Source organism: Manis javanica, chromosome 11 (genome assembly GCF_040802235.1).
Source record: "Manis javanica isolate MJ-LG chromosome 11, MJ_LKY, whole genome shotgun sequence".
NCBI lineage: Eukaryota > Metazoa > Chordata > Mammalia > Pholidota > Manidae > Manis > Manis javanica.
Genome location: NC_133166.1, coordinates 35,465,775 through 35,490,986, shown reverse-complemented (window position 1 = coordinate 35,490,986; position 25,212 = coordinate 35,465,775).

The following is a 25,212-nucleotide window of genomic DNA, read 5'->3' as shown; positions in this document are numbered from 1 at the left end:
ACATGGATGGAGCTAGAGGGTATTATGCTCAGTGATATAAGCCAAGCAGAGAAAGACAAGTACCAAATGATTTCACTCATCTGTGGAGTATAAGAACAAAAGAAAAACTGAAGTAACAAGACAGCAGCAGAATCACAGAACCCAAGAATAGACTAACAGTTACCAAAGGGAAAGAGACTGGGGAGAATGGGAGGGTAGGGAGGGATAAAGGTGGGGAAGAAGAAAGGGGGTATTATGATTAGCATGTATAATGTGGGGGGTGGGGGAAATGGGAGGGCTGTGCAACACAGAGAAGACAAGTAATGTTCTACAGCATCTTACTATGCTGATGGACAGTGACTGTAATGGGGTTTGTGGGGGGGACTTGGGGTAGGGGAGAGCCTAGTAAACATAATGTTCTTCATGTAATTGTAGATTAATGATAACAAAATTTTTAAAAAATGAAACTTTTGATAAAAAAATGAATATTGCCAAAAAATACTTTAATCAATGAAGGAATGTAGTTTAAAAGAATGGATATAAAAATTACAATTAGAGCCTACCAAGGTATTGTAAAACGTTTTTCCAAACTAGATTGTTTCCAATTTATTTCCAGGATTAAAGTTACAAACTAAAATCATAAAACCGAGGACCAAAGAGTCAATTGACTGTTTTAAAGTCAGTACTTACCTTACTGACTTTCACTAAATCATGCTTAGTCCTGCAGTTCAGTGAACTTTCAGGGATAGCTCAAGGCAATCTAAGCAATGGTGTATTTGCTCTTACCTTCTTTGAGATCATTGGGTTAAACAGGGATGGGCTGAGAGGAGGTTTCTATTTCACAGTAGGAGACTCTAGTATTTAAGAACCCTCAGAGTAATCTTATTACCTGTCTGATTCCTGGAACCTTCTATCAGGAAACCTACTCTGTGTGCCACAAAATAGGAAAAGTCTGGCTGAAATAATTATGCTCACATTTTTGGAATCCAAACAGAATACTTCTCTGCCTAAGGAGGTCCAGATTTCTGTGATATTTTCAGGGATTAAAGACTTGAAATGGCAGTGACATTAGCTAGTAAATTTCCCAGAATGAATCAATTGGTTGGGTCCTCCCAGTGTGCCAGACATGGTGCTAAGTAACAAAGAAAAGAACTTTTTCTCTTTTTAATCGTAGCCATCCACTAAAGCCCAGGCACTTCTTGCAATATCCAAGAGTGCTTGAGTATGAGTTAATCTCAGTCCCTCCCCATGAAAAAAGACTGACCTTTAAAGTAAAGCTTGAGATTGGGCAGGCGACCCTAGCACCCTCTAGGTGCAGACCCTCGTTCCTGCTGCACATCTCCAGCCCATGGTTTTTAGCCACTAAGATTTTGGATGAGGAAGAAACTGTTCCTTTTGCAGGCTGAAGGCACGCATGGCAGCCAGGGGAGACCTCTGAAACACAAACTGAGATGACCACAAAATCGGCTTCCGGAGTATGCACTTCTTGTACATTTTTGCAGTATTCATTGCACTTGTGAACGCTACGATTCCCTCCTCAGGAAAATGCAATGGACGGAAACATACATACAAAGGATTTCAGAAGGTATGTTTCCCCATAATTTCAGAAGATTCCTTTATTAGAAGCTATATTAGAAATTAGATCAGGTCTTGGACATAGAAGTCACTTCAGAAAAAGTTACTGGCCCCTGGGGGCAAAGGCAGAGCTACAACAGCCCCAGTGACAGAGGCCGCTCTCCGTGCCGCACAGCACCCACCAGGGCGCCTTCCCCAGTGCGCCCGCACCTGTGCGCACAAGCCTGAGCCAAAGGCCTGACCGAAACTGCTGATCCCAAAGTTCAGGACTAGGTCGCAGCAGTGGCCGTCTGCTTCTAGGCTCCAGCGCACCCGGAGCCCGGGATCTGACATCTCACGTCCCGTCCTTTGCCGCGCTCGCCTTTCAGGGCTCTGTGCCTAAGCGCCCGCGTCCTACCGACCATTTCTTCCCTTCCCGGGTTCTCAGCCACCCTGGGAGAGAGCGAGTTCTGCCCGGCGGAGAGCAAGTTGCAGACACCCAGGTCCCCGGTCCCCAGCTGGCTATCATCGCTCGCGGCAGTGCCGCCCAGCGTTAGGTAGGAGGATGCCCTTGAAAGGTAGGTGTCCCCGACCACGGACGCCACCAAGCTGGGAGGAGAAGAGAGACGGAGGGAGGCAGGTGTGAGCTAGGAACTGCTCAGGCTTGTGGGGACGGAGGACCGGGTGCGGACCGTGGCCGGGGGCAGTCACGGCAGGCGTTGGCGCTCCACTAGCGGGCAGACTACAGCGCAGGCTTGTAGGTACTGGAGAGTCCCTGGGGACACTTCAACTCTCACTTGCTGTCACACTTCCCATACACAAAGTCAATGCTGCCTCCAAACGTGTGCCTACTCCCTGAAGCAAGGCACTCACGCACGTAGGTGCCCCACTAGAGAGCACCAGAGTGCTCTGCTGTGCCCGGGAGAGCCCCTACCCCTACCCCTACCGTGCCGACCCCCGGGTGCCCTGACGCCACTGCTGTGCTTGCCGCGCTGGGAGCATCTGCCCAGGAGGGTGCGGGTTGCGTGCTGTGTCCTCAGACCCGGAGATCCAGGAGACAGTGAGACAGTGAGAAGGTTTCCCCGCTGTCCACTCGCTGAAGACAGCAAGTCCGGACGGACCTCGGACCTTCTAGGCGGGTTTGGAGCAGAGAGCTCAGGCGGTGGGGTCTGAGACCGCTTGCACAAGAGTGTTCGAGAGTCCAGGCACTGGAGAATGTGGTGTTCTGGAGCACGCTTAGACTTTAGGCTGAGCGCAGGTACAATGGGAGCAGGTCGTCGCCACGGTGTGTGCGGCCATCTCCCGAGAGACTGCAGGCAGGTGTGGGGCGCGATGCAGGTGAACCCGCCAGACCGCCGCGAGGCCAGGGCGGCTGTGTGAGTGCACACACCGGGAGACTCTAATGAGTCTGTGTGTGTAAACGTGTGACTGGAAGAGGGTGAGCGTTAGTCTCCACAGAGACTATTCTATAGCTGCATGCCCGTGCTGCACTTGGCTCTCTAGGGGCAACCCAAGTGCGGGGGATGCGGGCGCAGGGCTGGAACTGCACACCAGCGGGTCATCTTGGCAAACAGCAGCCGGAAGCAAGGGACAGTTGGGCAAATGCCTCCGGCAGGCGGATGAGCCACAGGTGATGGATGGCACATCCCCCCAGATGGTGGTAATGGGGATTGCTAGAGTTCTACAAGGAGGCTTAAAAGCATCTGTGCTTTAGACTTCCCGCTCCAGCCCAGAGGGGCATCAGCCCCACCTTAGGAACTTGAGGGACCCCCCCCCCACTCCTGCCCTAAATTCAGGCTCCACACAAACTGGAGAGTTGGAAAGCATGGATCCGGATTTTACGGTATCCCTTGCATGGGCCTGCAAGTTCGTCTAGGTCTCTATCTAGCCTGGGGCCAGGCACATAGCTGCTAATCCCAACATCCCTTCAAGATGGGAAGACGTCCCCATTTCCAGGATGAGTACACGGAGGAACTGGGAAGTGACTTGCCTATAATCCTACTGCCTTGATTGAGCAGCTAGAATTGAGTTTAATCTGACAAAGCTCCTGCTCCCACCTCTACCTCTTGTTTCCCATGGGCTTTGTGCCTGTAAGGAAGATTCAGATGCATGTATCAGACATCTTTCTTGTGCCCAGAATCCAACCTGTTGTGCATTAACCCTCCAAGCCTCACTGGGACTCTGGTCTACGGTCAGATTTGGGGGAGCTAGGCATCCCTGCAATCCTCAATCCTTCCCCCAAAGACCACACACGTGGGGATGGAGTGGGGCAAACATGCCAAACCTGTGGAGCTGAATGGGTGAAATTTGCTATGAAGTCAAATTACCTTGAAATTCCTGTTCACTTTTGGTGTTTCTCCTTGTTTCTGACTCCTCCTCCAAACACACAACACACGCACTTCCTTCACGACATTAATGGGAATACAAGTGGAGTGGTCCTGTCAGAAGCGCCAGTTTCTGGATGCAAGTGGGTAACACAATCCCTCTGGGCACCAGATCCTTCCCCTCATTGGTTGCCCAGAGCTCCTGGACCACTCCAGACCCTGAGTGGTGGAATAAAAGCAGCCACTGGTGCTGGAAGGCATCAGAGCCACTGCCCATCTCAAGTGTCTCTGCCACTTTCACAGCGTGGTCACCTGATGCCAACAGAGCCACTGCCACTACCGCTTCTGCTCTGGTGCACCTGCCATCTGCTGCCAGGTAAGCCCCAAGGTGCCTGTTTTGCTGTGTGATTCTATTTCCCTGTCTTCCTGTCTTCCCTCTCTCTCCCCATTATTTATCTCCTGGTCAGTCTCCCTCACCTACTCATGTCTCTGTCCACTTTTGTCTGGGTCTCTTCACAGAATCTCTGTTACATGACAATTCATCCCCAGCTCCTGACTCAGGTGTCTCTGGAAAGTGTCGGTATGGGGACTCCCTGAGCCTCTCTCCAGGTGCTAAGGTGGGTTCCAGTCTCACTGTCTCCCGCTGGACACATGCTTAGGCCAATCTCTTCTGCTGGACGTCCCCAGGCACCACAAGAAGAACATGGCACAGAAGTAGTTCTCTGCAGACTGCGTACATGGACCGCAGTGTGTGTCTCGTGGTACACGGGAAATGGCTTCGGAACCAGGACCAGCCAAATAGGTGGCAAATAGGTACAACGACTGCAGTGTAGTTAAACACAAACTCCACTTGTGGATTCTGGGAGCTTTTTTCCAGTCTAAACCTAGGTCCCAATTGAGCCTGGTTCTTACAGACACTGTCTGCCAGAGGGCAGAGGAGATGAAGAATACAATTCTGTTCTCTAGATTCTCAGAGATTCTGACTGCAGAGATAATCCCTCCCTCCCCCAAACACAGAACTAGGTGTGAGCAAAAGCCCCACACAGGGAGGACAGCTATGAGTTGCATTCTGGAAGTTGCTTTTGTGACAGGGTGCTCAGAGACTGTCCTCAAAAGCGACCTGGCCAACAGGCATATGTGAGAGAAGGTGGAGTGAGGTGGTGGTAGACGGGGCTTATGGTCACCAGCCACTTGGCACTATTATCAAAACTTCGGTTTGTTTGCTAAATTATGTGGGCTACATGCTTACCAGATTCTCCAGCAGTCACTTGCTAAGGAGGAAACATTAGAAAACAAAAATGAGGTGACCAGCATGAAGGCTGATGCCAGATAGTTACAGGCAGATGGAGAATCAGAGCCCAGGTCCTTGGGCTCATGGAACATCAAACTGCTGCAGGTGGTTGACGTCATTTTTTCTTGCAGAGAAATGTCATGGACATCTGAAAGTTCTTCCCCTTCCTGGCTCTCGGCATCTTGGTCTTGTAACAGGTGGGCATCTTAGAGGCAGGGTCACTCAGGAAAGACAGCCCTGCCAGGATCACAGTTCCCCCACCCCATATACCCTGGGAACGGACAATTCCATACTCAAATTATGGCATGCTGAATATTTAACAACCTGCTCTCAAGGAAACAAATTTATGTATGTGAACCTGCATGTAAGTTTGTTAAAAAATGTTTAGGACATAAGGATATGTCACACACAACTTACAAATAGAAAACATACAATATTATTTACTGTAAATTTTATGTAGCTAATAAAGCCTAACAGAATGCTTTCATTGCTTTTTACCAAATATTTATATCCTTAGCAAACCTATATACCTAATTCAACTGAATTGGAGAAATGAGTTTTCTGAATCTGCCAACTCCTTTGCCAAGAAATTTGTTATTAAATCTAACATGTGATCTATTAGTCTAAATTCACATACCTCATACAACCTTATTCATTAAGCAAATGTTTTCCAGAACAAATGAACTGTCAGCCTTATTACTTAATATTTATTGGTTGAGCTCACAGAATTCCCTCAAAATTAAACCATCTGCTTTCACAAACATTTTGGAGGTCACACCACTTCCCTGGGAGGACCCTAACTTGTGGGAAACAGCATTTGTGGAAGGACACTGGCCTCATGCCTGTCCACTGGGGGTTGGGGCAGCCACATCCTCAGGGGAGCCACAGAAACAAGGAAGCCTCCTGCTTGTCCTGGGCCTGGGCAGGCGGGGATTCAGAGCTTGTCCTGGGTGTGCTCTCCTCTCCCAGGGCTGCCTTGGAGAGTCGCTCTAATGCTGCTACCAGCTCTGAGGATGAATCATGTCATCTGCTGGCTGCACTGGTGAAGGACTATGTCCGGATGAAGGCTCAGGAGCTGGGGCAGGAGACCGAGGGCTCCAGGTGAGGTTTCCTCCCCCGGCCGGCACAGGGCATCCCCTCCCTCCTGTCATGCCCAGGAAGGTGTAGTCCACGAGGTAGGAGAGGACACAGCTGGACTGCTGGCCAGCAGGCTTTCATTGTTCACCCTGGTCTGGGGCCAGTTTTCTCAGGCTCCACCAAAGGCAGAGGGCAGCTGGAGATAGTATGATTAGACCACATGTTAAAGATCCATTTCTGAAGCAGTTAGGAGAGGTGTGGAATCCCTCACTGTGGAAATTGGTCTGTCAGTACTGAGATCTCCCAGCACTGGGGGAGTTAGGACTGGTAAGTGTGAGGCCAGAGGCCCATCCCACACAGCTCTGGCTCAGAGATTTAGAGTCCTTCTAATGGGGTCTGTGTGAGAATGTAGGTGAGGAGATATGCCCTCCTTCCTGCCCCTGCTGCCTGTGTTCAAATTGACTCCTCCCAGGTCATACTTTCTGTGTGACAACCACAGGGGCAGACCCAGTGCATGGTACCACCTGGCATGTCTTTTCCCTGCAGCCTGGACAGCCCCAGAGCTAAGCGGTGCTATAATCTGAGTACCTGTGTGCTGGGCACATACACACAGGACTTCAACAAGTTTCACACGTTCCCACAGACTGCAATTGGGGTCAGAGCGCCTGGCAAGAAAAGGATCATGGCCATCGGCTTGGAGAGACACAACGGCCCTCACCTTGGCATGCCCTGGGATACCTACTAAGCCCCTCCCTCTCTCTCTAGTTTCCCTTCTTATTACTTGACGCATGTGGTCCCCTCCAGTTTCTCAGTAGCTTTCTTTGTGGCAGTGGATGTCTGGAGAAAAAGACCTGCCGGCCAGCAGAGGAACACCCAAGAGGAGAGTAGCAACATAGAGGGCGGCATTTTGTGTCCCCTGTGAATTTCATAGCAGAGCTTCTCAGTGCTGCTTTTATTCAGGGAATAAAAGTGTTTCAGAAAGACCTGAGCTGTGATGGTTATTGCTCTGGCCCAGGTTCTGGGCTTCATAGACTCAGGATCCTGTCATAGAAGTAGCTTTGGTTATGGAGTAGCTAGATGCAGGGCATGAGTGGTGTTCCCTGTGACCGCCATCAAGTCGCACAAACAGGAACACTAAGGAGTAGGGAGCACCTCTGCAACTTGATGCTGTAAACTCCCTTCCTGTCCAGGTGATTCTGGGGAATTTGTATTCCTAAGACAGGATGTTTGGTGTCTTTAAATTGGAGCTGGCTGAATGACTGGCTTAAAGACAGTGGCATGAAACATGAGACAGAAACCTCCTCCCAAAACCATGAATAATATGAAAATATACCAAATACAACTAATCCTGAAAGAGCAGCAGGAAAAAAGGCAGCGGCAAACTGCATATAGCTGGGGAACACAGCAGACCTCACAGAAAAGGATAAAGAACCAAAGCCATGATCTGGCGGGAACCAAGCTCTTCCCCCACCCCAGCTCACAGGTAGGAAGAAGAGAAATGGAGCAGGGAGGGGGTGGAGGCCTAAGACCCCTAAACACCAAACCCTGGAGATCTGCTCTGGGAGTACAAACCTACATTACATGGTGCTCTAGAGATTACTGCGGTTGGAAAGCTAAATCATTCAGAATACTTGGAGAGACTGAGAATCCAGCCACTTGTGGAGAACAGGTACACACAATCAGCTGCTCTGGAATAAAAGCAAGGTGGGTAGTCTGAGAAACTTCCTAACAGTGAGTGAGCTGCTAAAGGGGCAAGGACTACACAGAGCTTGCTACTCAGGAGAAAGGATAAGTGGACAAAATTGTCCTGGTGTATTCGGCCCTGCACATTGGGGACTTTCAGGAGCTTCAGGTACTCCATCCCCTTGGCTGGCAATGCAGCCAGGAGGACCCTCACCATGATATGCAGCCTACTGCACCTTCCTCCCAGATGGCACCAGCACACAAACTGACTGCCTCTGCCATTGCACCAAACCAGCCAGAGGGTGGCCTTGCCTACAGCAGCAACAAGTGCATAGCATAGAAGCTCCTCCCTGCACACTCAGCCCACTGGACCTCGCATTGGAGGCAGGCACAGGAACTGGAAAGCAGGAAAGAGCACTTTCCTCTCAGCAGGCACAAGTGTCTCTAACTTGCAAGCCCCCGCCATCACTATAGGGGCTGAGCAGCTCCAGGGAGTGGTGAATCTGGGCACTAAAGGGCACCACCTACAAATATGAAATGTCAAAGGAACCTGGTTCAAACAAAAATCCCACAAACACCAGAAAGAGGGCTAAGTGAAGCTGAACTCACAAATCTTCCTGAAAGAGATTTCAAAATAAATATCATAAACATGCACATTAAGGCTACAGAAAAATATTCAAGACCTCAGGGAGAAATTCAAAAAATGACATACAAACTTTGAAAAATACAGTATCTGAAATGAAACATACAATGGAGAGATTTAAAAGCAGATTAGATGAAGTAGAGGAGAGGGTAAATGAAATAGAAATTAGAGAACAGGAATACAAAGAAGCCGAGGCACAGAAAGAAAAAAGGATCTCTGGGAATGAAAGAATATTGAGAGAACTGTGTGACCAATCCAAATGAAACAATATTTGCAATACAGGGGTACCAGAAGGAGAAGAAAGAAAGAAAAAAGGTTAGAAAGTGTCTTTGAGGAAGTAACTGCTGAAAACTTTCCTAATCTGAGGAAGGAGAGAGTCTCTCAGGCTCTCTCCCAACACAGGGACCTGAGGAAGACAACAACAAGATATATAATAATTAAAATGGCAAAGATCAATGATAAGGACAGACTATTAAAAGCTCAGGCTCTCTCCCAACACAAGGGACCCAAGGAAGACAACAACAAGATATATAATAAATAAAATGCAAAGATCAAGGACAAGGACAGCCAGAGACAGAAAAAAAGATCACATACAAAGGAAAACCCATTCTCAACAAAAAAACTTACAGGCCAGACGGGAGTGGCATGATATATTTAATGCAATGAAACATAAGGGCCTCAAACCAAGGATACCTTATCCAGCAAGATTATCATTTAAATTTGAAGGAGGGATTAAGCAACTCCAGATAAGCAAAAGTTGAAAGAATTTACCTCTCACAAACAGTCTTTACAGTAAATTTTAGAGGGACTGCAAGAGATGGAAGTTCCTCAGGCTAAATAGCAGTCATCAGAGAAAATAAAACCACAGTAATGAAAGTAGGCCAATTAATTACAAAGCAAATGCAAAACTAAATCAACTACCCACAAATTTAGTCATGGGATATAAAAAGAGTACAGAATATAATACCTAATATATAAAGAATGGAGGAGAAAGAAAAAGGAGGGAACTTTAGATTGTGTTTGTATAGTGTGCTAAGTGAGTTAAGTTAGATTGTTAGATAGTAAGGAAGTTACCCTTGGGCCTTTCGTAATGACGAATGTAAAGCGTGTAATGGCAATAAGTATATACCCATCAATAATCACCCTAAATGTAAAAGGCCTGAATGCACCAATCAAAAGACATGGAGTCACTGAATGGATTAATAAACAAGACCTGTCTATATGCTGCCTACAAGAGACTCACTTCAAATCCAAAGACACACACAGACTAAAAGTGAAGGTACAGAAAAAGATATTTCACACAAATAATAGGGATAAAAAAGCAGGAGTTGCAGTATTTGTATCAGACAATATAGACTTTAAAACAAAGAAAGTAACAAGAGACAAAGAAGGACATTACATAATGATAAAGGAATCAGTCCAACAAGAGGATATAACCATTATAAAATAACTAAATACTCAACATAGGAGCACCTACATATGTGAAACAAGTTCTAACAGAATTAAAAGAGGAAATAGAGTGCAATGCATTCATCTTAGAAGTCCTCAACAAACCACTCACTCCAAAGAACAGATCAACCACACAGAAAATATGTAAGGAGACAGAGACACTGAACTATACATTAGAACAGATGGACCTAACATATCTATAAAACACTCTACCCAAAAACAGAAGAATACAAATTTGTCTCAAGTGCACATGGAACATTTTCAAGAATAGATCATATACTAGGCCACAAAAAGAGCCTCAGTAAATTCAAAAAGATTGAAATTGTACCAACCAGCTTCTCAGACCAAGTTATGAGACTAGACATAAATTACACAAAGAAAACAAAAAAGCCCACAAACACAAGGAGGTTTAATAACATGCTTGTAAACAATCAATGGATCAATGACCAAATTAAAACAGAGATCAAGCAATACAAGAAGACAAATGACAATAACTCAACACCACAAAATCTGTGTGATGCAATGAAAGTTATGCTAAGAGGGAAGTATATTGCAATACAGGCTTACCTCAGCAAGAAGAACAACCCCATATGAATAGTCTATACTCGCAATTAAAGAAACTAGAAAAAGAAGAACAAATGAGGCCCAAAGTCACTAGAAGGAGGAACATAAGAATGATTAGAGTAGAAATAAATAAAATTCAAAAGAATAAAACAATAGAAAAAAATCAGTGAAAGCAGGAGCTGGTTCTTTGAGAAAATAAACAAAACAGATAAACCACCTTGCCAGACTCATCAAGAAAAAAAGAGAGTCTACACACATAAACAGAATCAGAAATGAGAAAGGAAAAATCACCATAAAACACCACAGAAATACAAGGAATTATTAGAGAATACTATGAAAATTTATATGCCAAAAAATTGGATAACATAGAAGAAATGGACAAATTTCTAGAAAAATACAACCTTCCAAGAATGACCCAGGAAGAAACAGACATCTAAACAGACCAATTACCAGCAAGGAAATTGAATTGGTAATCAAAAAACTACTTGAGAACAAAATCCCTGGGTCAGATGACTTCACTGCTGAATTTTATCAAACATTTAGTGAAGACCTAATACCCATGCTCCTCAAAGTTTTCCAAAACGTAGAAGAGGAGGAAATAACCTCCAAGCTCATTTCTTGAGGCCAGCATCACGCTAATTCCAAAACCAGGCAAAGATACCACAAATAAAGAAAATTACAGACTAATATCCCTGATGAACATAGATGCAAAAATACTGAACAAAATATTAGCAAACCAATTCAAAAATACATAAAAAATGTCCATCATGATCAAGTAGGATTTATTCCAGGGATGCAAGGATGGCACAATATTTGAAAGTCCATCAACATCATCCACCACATCAACAAAAAGGACAAAAAACCACATGATCATCTCAATAGATGCTGAAAAAGCATTCAACAAAATTCAACATCCATTCATGATAAAAACTCTCAACAAAATAGGTATAGAGGGCAATACCTCAACATAATAAGGTCCATAAATGACAAACCCACAGCCAACATTATACTTAACAGCGAGAAGCTGAAATTTAAGATCGGGAACAAGATAAGGATGGCCACTTATTTATTTATTTTTTTTAGCTTGAAAACCTTCACTTTATTTGCAGCAATGCATGAGCCCTCTTTATCAAACTACTCTCCATTTATGAAGTTATTTAATGACAGGGACTTTAATTTGATTTTGATAAACACAGAGTATGATAAAAATATATTGCCATTGATTATAAAGCTATCTCTTCTAACTGCTCGCTGGTTTAGTTTTTTTGTTTTGTTTTGTTTTGTTTTGTTTTTTGAGAGGGCATCTCTCATATTTATTGATCAAATGGTTGTTAACAACAATAAAATTCTGTATAGGGGGGTCAATGCTCAATGTACAATCATTAATCCATCTCAAGCCTAATTCTCGTCAGTCTCCAATCTTCTGAAGCATAATGAACAAGTTCTTACATGGTGAACGAATTCTACATAGTGAATAAATTCTTACATGGTGAACAGTACAAGGGCATTTATCACAGAAACTTTTGGTTTTGATCACGCATTATGAACTATAAACATTCAGGTCAAATATGAATATTCGTTTGATTTTTATACTTGATTTATATGTGGATCCCACATTTCTCCCTTTATTATTATTATTATTTTTATTTTTAATAAAATGCTGAAGTGGTAGGTAGATGCAAGATAAAGGTAGAAAACATAGTTTAGTGCTGTAAGAGGGCAAATGTAGATGATCAGGTGTGTGCCTATGGACTAAGTATTAATCCGAGCTAGACAAGGGCAGGAAAACATCCACGGATGCAGAAGATTTCTCTCAAAACAGGGGAGGTGAGGTTCTGAGCCTCACCTCTGTTGATCCCCAGTTTCTCAGCTGATGGCCCCCCTGCGACTGTGCCTGTCTTAGGTTGTTCCTCCCTTGAGGAATCTTACCCGTCTCTGGCTAACCAGTCATCTTCCGGGGCCATACAGGGAAATGTAAAGTTGGTAAGTGAGAGAGAAGCCATATTGTTTGAAAAGGTTAGCTTTTTACTTCTTTGCAGATTTATGCCCTGTGGCTTCTATGCCCAGCACTTGTCTCGAGGTATCTTTACCACCTGGAGGAATTATGATACTCAGTAAATTCGATATGAGGCACGAATTCTATTTAAGGGTTGTAATTAGGAAGGAAGAAGAAAAGCTATAGAGGTAGCATATGGAAGGAAACATGCGAGGATTGATTATTTCTTTGACATATCTTCTTGTAGAGTACCTTAAGCATGTATAGGTTTTAAACTACTAACTAACTTGCACTCACATATTAACATAATAGGAATACGGTGACATAAACAAAGCAAATCTATAATTACCATCCATCTCCAGTGAAGCCAAGAAAACCATTTAGGCACCCTAGGCATTTGTGAAAATTTGTCTATGATATGATGGATATTGTCCAACTGTACTTGAACAGTCTGAGAGAAATCAGACAAATTAAAGCAACCCATTTCTGGGATCTGTTCACATCCCATATGTTCTTTTAACCGTAGATAGTCTATAGTCATAAGATTTTGGAGTTCTACAACTTGCACCCCTCCCAACTCCTGGTTGAGTTCCAACAGTACAGATCCGGTCAAATTTGTTGTCTCACTGTATGCACATGCCAGCCTAGACATCTCCCTCCTCATTCCAATGGCAAGTCCAGGAAATGGTGGGGTGGATGCAGCCACAACTGCAGCATCGTCCGGATCCCTGTGGAGGCTTTTTGATGATCATCCCCCGGCACAAGTCCTCCAGAGAGTGCTGATGGGATGGCCACTTTTTTTCAACATATGACTGGAGGTCCTCACAATGGCAGTTGGACAACACAAAGAAATAAAAGGCATCCGAATTGGTAAGGAAGAAGCTAAACTGTCACTGTTTGCAGATGACATGATATTGTACATAAAAAACCCTAAATTATCAAACCCAAAACTTCTACAACTAATAGCTGAATTCAGCAAAGTTGCAGGACACAAAATTAACACACAGAAATATGCTGCATTCCTATATCCTTCAGATGAACTAGCAGAAAGTGAAATCAGGAAAACAATTCCATTCACAACTGCAGCAAAAAGAATAAAATACCTAGGAATAAACCTAAGCAAGGAGGTGAAAGACCTAAACTCTGAAAACTACAAGACACTCATAAGAGAAATTAAAGAAGACACCAATAAATGGAAATACATCCTGTGCTCATGGATAGGAAGAATTAATATTGTCAAAATGGCCATTCTGCCTAAAGCAATCTACAGATTCAATGCAATCCCTATCAAAATACCAACAGTATTCTTCAGTGAACTAGAACAAATAGTTCTAAAATTCATGTGGAACCACAAAATACTCCAAATAGACAAACCAATCCTGAGAGAGAAGAACAAATCTGGTGGTATTATGTTGCCTGACTTCAAGCTATACTACAAAGCTATGGTAATCAAAACAGTATGAAACTGGTAAAAAAAAAAAAAACAGACCCATAGATGAATGGAACAGAATAGAGAGCTCAGATAGAAACCCAAGCATACCTGGTTAATTAATACACAATAAAGGAGCATGAATATACAATGGAGATAAGACAGTATCTTCAATAACTGTTGTTTCTTAGAAGAAAACATAGGCAAAACTCCCTTGAATAGAAACCTGAGCAACTTTTTCATGAAGATATCTCCTTAGGCAAGGAAAACAAAAGCAAAAATGAACAAATGAGAGTATATCAAACTCAAAAGCTTCTGTACAGCAAAGGACACCATCAGTAGATCAAAAAGGCATCCTACAGTATGGGAGAATATATTCACAAACAACATATCTGACAAGGGGTTAATATCCAAAACATAAAGAACTCACATGCCTCAACACCCAAAAAGCAAATAATCCAATTAAAAAATGGGCAGAGGAGCTACACAGACACTTCTCCAAAGAAGAAATTCAGATGGCCAACAGGCACATGAAAAGATGCTCCACATCACTAGTCATCAGAGAAATGCAAATTAAAACCAAAATGAGATATCACCTCACACAAGTTAGGATGGCCAACACCAAAAGACAAACAACAACAAATGTTGGCGATGATGTGGAAAAAGGGGAACTTTCTTACACTGCTTGTGGGAATGTAAATTAGTTCAACCATTGTGGAAAGCAATATGGAGGTTCCTCAAAATGCTCAAAATAGACTTACCATTTGGCCCAAGAATTACACTTCTAGGAATTTACCCTAAGAATGCAGTAGCCCAGTTTGAAAAAGACAGATGCACCCCTATTTTTATCACAGCGCTATTTACAATAGCCAAGACATGGAAGCAACCTGAGTGTTGATGATGAATGGATAAAGATGTGGTACATATACACAATGGAATATTATTCAGCCATAAGAAGAAAACAAATCCTACCATTTGCAACAACATGGATGGAGCTAGAGGGTATTATGCTCAGTGAAATAAGCCAGGCAGAGAAAGACAAGTACCAAATGATTTCCCTCATTTGTGGAGCATAACAATTAAGCAAAACTGAAGAAACAAAACAGCATCAGACTCACAGACTCCAAAAAGGCACTAGCGTTTACCAAAGGGGAAGGATTGGGGAGTTGAGTGGAGAGGGAGGGAGAAGGGGATTGAGGGATATTATGATTGGCACATATGGTATGTGTATGGGGGTAATAGGGAGGACAGTGCAGCACAGAGCAGACAAGTAGTGACTCTGTGGCATCTGATTATGCTGATGGACAGTGGCTGCAATGGAGTGGAGGGGACTTGATGATATGGGTGAATGTAGTAACCACAATGTTTTTTTGTGTGAAACCTTAATAATAAATAAATAAATAAATGTTCTTGGTACCCTTTATATTTTTTAGAAAATACATATTGCTATTTATATGTATATATTTATTATTATTTTATTCTCTTTTTCTGAGCACACACATACACATACATGCACACACATGCAGATTGATACTTTATTTTCCTTCAACAGTTTGAAGATACTATTTTATCATCATCTGGCTTACACTGTTGCTGTTGTGAAATTAGTTGTAAGTTTCATTGGAGTTTATTTGCAAATAATCTATCTTTTCTCTTTGGTTGTTTTTAACATCTTTGTATTTGGTCTTTTGCAATCACATTACAATGTGTAAATTCCTCTTTATGAATCCTCTTTGGGATTCATAGGACTTCTTGAATTTAAAGATTCATGAAGTTCTGCCAATTCTGGAAAATTCACATCCATTGTCTCTCCAATATTTCCTCTTTCACCCAGTCTCTCTCTATCCTTTTCTTTTAGTACTTGATTTGTTGCCTAGTAGACTTCACTCCACCCACCAAGCTTCTTAACTTTTATATAATATTTCCTGTTTATTTGTTACCCTACTGAATCTAGGAATTTCTTTAGAACTGTTTTCCAGATAACTAATTCTGCCTGCACCTTTAATACTCTATTTCACCCATCTATTGAGTTTTTAATTTTTAATTATTGTGTTTTTCTTCTAGAAATTCATATGTTGAAGACATAACCCCCAATGAGACTGTGTTTGGAGAGATAGCCTGTGAGGAGGTGATAAAGGCTAAATGGGGTCATTGGGTGGAGCCCTAATCTGATAGGGCTGCTGCCTTTATTAGAAGAAGAAGAAACACTGGAGCACTCTTTCTCTCTCTCTCTCTCTCTCTCTCTCTCTCTCTCTCTCTCTCTCTCTCTCTCTGTCTCTCTGTCTCTGTCTCTCTCTCTCTGCACAGGAGGGAACGCAAGAAAGTTGCCATCTGCAAGCCGGTAAGAGAGGCCTCACCAGGAACGGAATTGGTCAGCACCTTGATCTTGGACTCACCAGCACCAGAACTTTGAGAAAATAAATGTCTGTTGTTTAAACCACCAAGCCTGTGGTATTTTGTTTTGGTATCCCAAGATGACTAATAAAGTTTTGAAAATAATTTTCTAAATTTATTTAAAATTATTGGACAAATTTGAGACCAATAATTTCTCTACTTGCATTCTTTCTAGCACTGAGACTTCAGTTTCTTGTTCTGATTATTCTTACTTATGATGACTTCTTCCACGTGTATTTTGTGATTTTTTATTAACTTTTAGTTTGTGTTCATTGGTTCTTAATCAATAGGAATTATTTTGGCTTGGATTTAAGTCTCCAAGAGAATTTATTTTATTTCTGTTATCAAATAGAAGTATGTCTAGGACCATAACAAATTCATGATAAATTTAAACTGAATTTCCTACTTCATTAAGGGAAATTTTCTCTGTTTATTCAGCGTGGCCACTTTCCTGAATTTGCTGGGGTCCTTTAAATATTGGATGATATTTAAACAAACATTAATCATATGTATATATTATATATATATATTAAGCATTAATAGTGTTGGAAACTAATATGTTTCCCTCAGTAGGTATATAGGTCATTCATTATTTAATTTATTTGCAGGGGGATATCTTCTTTGAGTATGAAGGTAATTGTGGCCAGATACAAACCCACAGGTAGATTTTCCAACAAAATGCTCCAGTGTACCTCATAACATTAAAATTGAAGTAAAACATTGTCCTTGAAATTTTGAAAGTTTGGAGTTTCAGATAGTATATCTTTCATCTTTTTCTTAGAGACACAGAATTTTCCCAGCCTAGGTCCTCTTCATGATTCATAAAGGGAAATAGCTTGCCAAGTGTACCCTCTGTATGTGACTTGTAAAACATGATTGACATCCAAACTCTCTCTACATTAAACTTATTCAATTTACTGTAATGGCCCTTATATTAGGGTTACATCTATTCATAGTAGACACTTGCAAATCATTAGCTTTAAGTACAGTGCTTATTCATTTTTGTCATTAAAGACATGGACTTAGGGAAGAGGCCTCTAAATTTTGCAAGTCTATCCTAAAATTCCTATCTATCTTTTAGAAAATTATAAGGTTCCATAAAATATTTCTCCTGTGAGAAAAAAAAAGAGAAGAATGAGCCAATCATGAGCGATGATCCAAAATGTTTCCATACTGATTAACCTCCACCCTCTGATCTTTTTTCCCTATTCCTATCACTGTTTATTGGTCTCAAGGACATCCACATGAAAAACAAAAATTTTTTAAACTAATTCAAAAGTAATAACAATACTGAGGGTTACCATATTAGAGCCACTTTACAATGCCAAATCAGGAGAAGGGAGGACTGACTAAAGGATGGTCTTCAATCTCTGCCCAAGGGCATTCCCTTTCTCCTAATCTGAAGAATAACCTGGCACTTGTCCTACAGGGCTGGTTTACAACCTTCCTCTGGGACCGTGTTGACTCATGGGAACTTGTATCCCAGCCTGGGACTTTGCGTCCTAGCCCCAGTGAGTGCCACAAGTCGGGAGCTCACCCTGACAGAGGGCAGGTGCTTCCTGACCCTGTTTCCTGCCTCTGTCTCCACTGTTCTTGAACTCTCCCTGCAGCATGCTCATGGCCCCCTGGTTCTGGAACAGAATACCAAACTGTTGTATCTTTATAAAATTGTTGCATATCTCTTTGATATAACTTACAAATATAATGCAACTTTAACAGAGGGGTTCTAAAGTTCATTTTGAAAATAAGTGGGGAGGAGACCTAAAAAGAAGACTGCAGGGGTACAGATCAGCTCTAACAACTATTAGAACATATTTAAAAAGAACCATTGTTAAAACACTACAATTCTGACATAGATAGAAATGTGTATCTGAGGAACTCAATGAAAAGAAAGAAGTAGGCCCAATTATTTGACAGACAGATGGCAGAGAGATTGAGAGGTAAATACCCAGATGATAGAGTTAATTAGCACTAAGGGGTGGCTTTGGAACAGGGTCTGATGTAGCCACTAAATACAACAGGCACAGATTTGTGGCCCACAGAAATGTTTTATTCAATGTGTTTTAAAATAAGAAAAAAGAAGAAAAGATAATAATAATAATGATGCTCACATAATAATGAACCCAGCCTAAATCATATCCACTTTTATAACAAAATACATGTAAAATATCATTTAAAATATTTTCTTGTGGAAGGGGAAGCCCAGGAAGGTAAAACTTCCTAGAGCCCAAAAAAATCATGGTACAGTTCCGGCCTGGAGAGCTTTAGCTTCTCTGCATCCATCATCTCCATTGTGGCCACCACTGTCATAAAGCTGACGAGCAACATGCACTGTCAGTAAAAACAACGTACTTGCTATAGAAATGCAGCTTCCTGACAAGGAGCCTGCCCTTTTTTTTTAAGCAACATTCCTCCTTAAATCTCTCACATATACACTCTAAGCTGCCACTGGATTACCAGTCAGGGGAAACATCAAGTTATATTCAAGATTTATATTTAAAGTTTCAAATTTATTAAACAACTGAATGCCCATAACTTGCCCAAAATAGAATTGAGAGTTTTTATACATGTGCTTAGATGATACTATCTGTCTGATCTTTGAAAGAACTCATAAAGGAAAGGACTGACACATAACTTCAATATAAGAACCAGCAAATCACAGTGAAAGTGAAAAGAGCAAGAAAAGTATTTATCTCAAATATTAGAGAAATAGAATATTATGTAAAATATATTAAAAGTTTATTCTAATATATGCAAATATCACAAATATCCCTTTACTGGCAAACAATAAACAGAACAAAATAGATAGAGATAGCAAGCAAATGTTCAGGCTACAACAAAATTCAACAATGAGACATGTTTTTATGTCTATTAAATTGGCAAGGAAGATGTAATAACAATACTAGCACCACTGTTTACAGTGAAATTGATGAATTCCTTTCCAACGGTGGATATAAAACAGGAACTTGGCAGTATGCATTGAGAAGCATGAAAATGTTTATACCCTTTGGATCCATTAATTTCACTCATTATAATTTAGACTGAAGAGATAATTCAAAAGGAGGGCAAATTCCTATGTCTGAAGCCCTTCACTGTAGCAGCCTTTATAGTAAGAGGAACTGAAAACAACCCAAGTGTCCAAAAACAGGGACAGTAAAAACAGTGAATTGCAATGTTAACTAGATGGCATATTCTGCAGCTATCAGAAAAAATAATTATGAAGTATATAGGATCGGGTAAGGAGTTATTCAAAATATCATTTTGCAAACCAAAATATCCAATTCTGTAGATGCTTTGAGTATAGCTATGTAAAATGTACCAGTATGTGGACAAGGACTAAGGGAAAAGAGAAAAACAAGTTGTGTTTTCTCCAGCTCCTTCTCTTCAAAATATGAAGTTGGTAAAGTTTCTTTCCGCATTGACACACTCCACACTGCATTGGTCCCCTTCTTTTCCATTGCTTCTTTCTACCCATTTACTGAGTGGTTCGCACTACTCCCGGGCACCCATATCACTTAGAAAGATGATCAAAAGATTCATTTATTCATTAACTATGGAGCCTTTATTTTGCATTCAGCACTGACATACAATAATGCTTAAAACCTATCCCCTCTGTTCATTGAGCTCATGATTTACACATAGATGAATAAGATATTTGCAATATGGTATATAAAGCTCATAAAGTGATAGGAAAAAAGGAAGTTATGTGGAAACCAGAAACTTCAGGAGTCAAATATTCTATCTCTTCAAAGGATTGTGGCATTAAAAGGAGCTCAAGGAATTTGCTTCTTTAGTTACTCTGTTTTCTTCCACATCACATTTCCCTCTTTCTGGCTCCTCCCCCAGAGACAAAAAAATTCTCAGGTCCCTGGTCCATGGCAAAAATCGAGTTTTTAACTACATTCTTTCTCATCATTCTTTCTATAGGTCACTTTCTTCTTAGTCATAACTCCATACTTGCTCTTTCTAATCCCATAGTGCCCAGTCACTGCTTAGCCCACAGCTATTCAAGTTAGTTCTGATCACTAAAACCACATGGAAAGATGAGATTACACAGGAAGATGTAGGACTCATGCAATCCAAGAGGAAGAGAGAGAAATTGCAAAATGGAAAGGATAAACTCAGTGTGTTCCAGAGCAGAGACCAAGTCGGTGTGTCTAGAGCACAATGAACGTAGTGGGAAAGGGCAGGAGTTGAACCTGGAAACATAAGCAGGAGCCCCACCATATGAGTGGGAGCTGTAGGTCTGAATAGTCTGCAGTATTCTATGTGCAATGGAAAGCCATGAGGTGGGGATCAGTGGATAGGGCCTTTAGCAGGAGAGTGACATGATGTAATTGATGTTTGTAGAAGATCGCTCTGTTTGCAGTGTGGAGAATGGATTGAGGAAGAATGGAAGCAGACAACTGCTATCTTCAGTCAACATGACAGATGTTGGTGATTTGGGTTAAGGTGATGGCAGGGGAGATGGGGAGAAATGGATGGGTATGGGATATATTTTACAGAGCTAACAATTTGCTGGTGACTTGCAAGGATTGGGGCTGTAAGAGCCAAGGGCCTTCCCACAACATGCCACTTCGGCATGCAGATTATTTCCTGCAAACAATCAAGGTCCAAAAGACTCAGGAAGAAATTTTGACCTTCCCCCTAACTACATAAAAAGAATTCAAATAGAGGACCTGCTCTAAAAAAGGAGCGATCATCACAGATAACTACATTATAGTATGACCTAGGGTGGTAGACAGGGAGGAAACTAGCAAAGTCTGTTTGTTAACATTCCTGGCCAGGTCCCGCTGTTTCTGTATGGCCCAGCAAATATTTGTTTACTAAACACTTACTCTTTCATCTTCCTGTGAATTGCTTTCCTTCCTTTTGAAGTCCCAGACCCCTACCACCTTCTCCTTAGTTCAGGATGACATATATACCTCAATTTCCCTGCTTGTTTCTTGAACTCTCATATCTCTGTGGATTCCCCATATGTGCTTAAATTTTACTTTCTCCCATTAATTTGTCTCATCTATTTGATTTCTCAGATCAGTTAGAAGAACCTCGAAGGGCAGAGGAAAGTTTTTCCTCCCCAGTAGAAGTAAAGAAAAGAGAGGAATCAAAGGCACCTAAATGTTTGGCTTGATCATCTGAGTGAATGCTTATTCCATTCACTATGATACACAATACTGGGTTCAAAATAGGTTTGATGAGGGTTTTAGGCTCTACTGAAAATTTAAACTCACAAGATCATCACCAGCCACACTTAGCACAGGCCCTCTTGGAATGATACAGGAGAGAATTCCCAGTTGTCCAGCAGGGCACATCCCAGTTACCTCTTCTGTTAGGGTCTTGAAGTAGTCCAACAGCAGTTCATTCAATTGTCCAGAAACCACCTTCTCACCAAGTGACAGCCCAGATGCAAAGATTCTGGATCTATATCAGCCAGGTGCGGGGGCTTCTCTAGATTAACAGCCTCTTTGCCTGAAGAAACCTGTATCTCTGTAACAACTCCAAGGACATAGCTTCTAGTTTCCCAGGAAGACTCATGACAACAACAGGAATCGTCATACTTGGGGAAACCCTAAAGAATACTTTTGCATCAAGTTTTTATGGTTTATTTATACTTCCTCCCACTCCAGGTTTATATTACCAAGCAGGGGTCATATTTACTATAAGCAAGTTTACCTAGTAACTTGACATTCTTACCCTCTTCAGGTTATTAGAACAGAGGTAGACAGTTTGAAGGTCAGGTTCTTACACAGAAGAGGTAAGTGTTCTGTTAATTATTTACCCACAGGAGTAGAAATCAAGATTTCTGTTTCTGTCATGCCAAAACATGGTTTTGTCATGTCAAGGAGATGTCAAATAAGCAATTTTATATACAAACCTAAAGCACAATGGGTAACTAAATTTAGGAGTCATCACATATTTAAGGCTGAGAAGGTATAAAAATGGCAGGAGAAGGATTCACTTAGAGAAGGAAGGTAGAGAGGAACAAAGGGCCTGGAGTGCAGCTTTGGGGGCTCTTTAAAATTTAGAGATTTAGAGAAGAAAGATAAGGAGCCAGGAACAAGTGGCCACAGAGGTGGGAGGAAAATAAGGTGAAAATGGAGTCATTACAGGAAACATAAGAAGTTTGAATACAAAGGGAATGGTCAGCTATGTCAAAAATACTAAAGCTATCAAGTAAGATGCAGCAAGGACTGTAACCCCAGTCTTTTCAAAGTAAAGTGATTAGTGATCTTTTCACTGGCCTAACTGAAGAGAGAATGGAAGATGAGGAAGTAAGAAAAGTGGCCATGGACAACTTTTCTTTGAAGCAGCAGGAATATTAGAATTCAAGGAAGGCTCACAGATAGTAGATATCAGGCGAGTTTTTATGCTGATTGTAATAATCCAGTATAAAGGGGAAAAACTGATGCAAGATTCAAAAACAGAGGATGAGAGAGGACAGACCCAGAACCTAGACAGGTTGGCTTTCGAAAGAAGTTGAGACACATCCTTGTAATAACTACGAAAGCAGTAAGCGCGAGTATTCCAAAGCACCCACCCAGTGCCTGAGTCAGAATCCTGGAGGACGTCTACACTTGTTATCACTTAACCCCACAACCAATCAGTCCTACCACATTCCAAAAGAAGCCAGAAGCTCCATGAAGTCAAGTTGTGTCTTATTTCACTTTGTATTTCCAGCACTAGGACTGTGCCTGGCGTAGTTGGGATCTCTAACAGGAAATGCAAAGGCACACAACCCTAATGCATAGGGAAGCCTGGGTGGTATCAGGGAAGAGTAGGAGATATTGGGGAGCAGTTGGTCTGCCTGATATCCTATAATTCACGTGTCCATGGACACTTCCTACCACGCTTTCCCTCTGTGATTCGAGGAAAACATATCCTTGGGTTACCCCCATTCCCGGGAAAATTCCCCTCTACCTTTCCCTATTGAGATCATGTTCAGGTCCTTGCCTGAAAGCCAACTGCTCCACTCCAGCTCCAATAAGTAGTGCTTTGGACCAGCCTCTGATACTCTGGGGACCTGTTCTACAATGGGCCTTCTCCATCCTTGATTAATAAATTATGGGAACTGTTTTTCTCATTCACCACAGTGTACCTGAAAGCTCCTGGCTCTAGCAATGGAGAAAGGGAAGCAGGCTATGGCCACTGACCACTCAGGGACCACTGGAGAATGATTCAGGGCATCGCACACCTCTAGTGGGTGAGCCTGGGTATTTCCCCTATAAGTGACTGAGGAAGGGTGACATCACTGCAGTCTGACTTCTGTTTGTAAAGCCCCAAGCCAGCAACACATAAATTGGTTTATAGATTTCATATTGAAGGAATAGATTTAATAAATTACTTTGTGGGGGGCAAAGAGGGGAAAGAAGTATTGTAATTTCTAAATATTTCTAAGGAAACAAGTTTTCATTTGAAACAAATTCAGCTCAAATAGTCATGTCTTTTTTGCTAGGATAACAAGGATGCCTTGCTCCAGAAAAGACAGCCCGAAGGTTCAGGGACCCAGGTAAGCCCCCTGGAGACTGAAACCCTTTGGGGTTAGTCCAGGCCAAGTTTCTTTTGTAAGGATCAATAAAAGAATCTGTGTGAAGGAGTTCTAGAAATTATAAAGAGCTATGCAAATTATAATGAACACTTTGGCTAATCTCTACAGTTAATACAGGGGGAAAAAAAGAGAGAGAGAGATCAATCTAGGAAAAATGAGCTGTATCTGTGTTGCTGTAAGAAAAAAAGCAGAGGGAAACCAGGCTCAAAAGTGAAAGAGGTGAAGGAAGGAACAGTAATATCAGGGGACCCGGTGAGGGCCACAGGCAGGGCACAGATTGGGCTGGGGACAAACAGAGGTGCTGTCAGAATATTAGGGCCACAAAAACCCTTGAGGTGGGCTAGTTCCAATGTCCCATTTAACAAGTGTGAAGACAGAGATCCAGAAAACAAGAGTGACCTGCAGAGGGTCACATAACCTACTGGCATCAAAGACAAGCCACAGAAGAACATTTTCCTGCGCTCTGTCTGCACTTAAAGAGGTGGACAGACACCCAGAGCTGGTGTCCTCCGCTCAATTCAGCTGAACTCTCCCCTGTTTTACTTTTTTTTCATTTTATTTTATTATTTATTTATTTAATCTTTTTTTTCTGGGATCATTAATATAAAATCACATGAACAACATTGTGGTTACTAGATTCCCCCCATTATCAATAACCCACCACACACCCCATTACAGTCACTGTCCATCAGTGTAGTAAGATGCTATAGAGTCACTACCTGTCTTCTCTGTGCTATACTGCCTTCCCCGTGCAACCCTCCCCCATGTTATGTGTGCTAATCATAATACCCCTTATTCCCCTTCTCCCTCCCTTCACACTCACCCATCCCCAGTCCCTTTCCCTTTGGTAACTGTTAGTCCATTCTTGGGTTCTCTGGGTCTGCTGTTGTTTTGTTCCTTCAGTTTTTGCTTTGTTCTTATACTCCACAAATGAGTGAAATCATTTGGTACTTGTCTTTCTCCACTGGCTTATTTCACTGAGCATAATACCCTCCAGCTCCATTCATGTTTTTGCAAATGGTAGGATTTGTTTTCTTCTTATGGCTGAATAATATTCTATTGTGTATATGTACCACCTCTTCTTTATCCTTTCAACTACTGATGGACACTTAGGTTGCTTCCATTTCTTGGCTATTGTAAATAGTGCTGCAATAAACATAAGGGTGCATATGTCTTATTGAAACTGAGATCCTACATTCTTAGGGTAAATTCCTAGGAATAGAATTCCTGGTCAAATGGTATTTCTATTTTTTAGTTTTTTGAGGAACCTCCACACTGCTTTC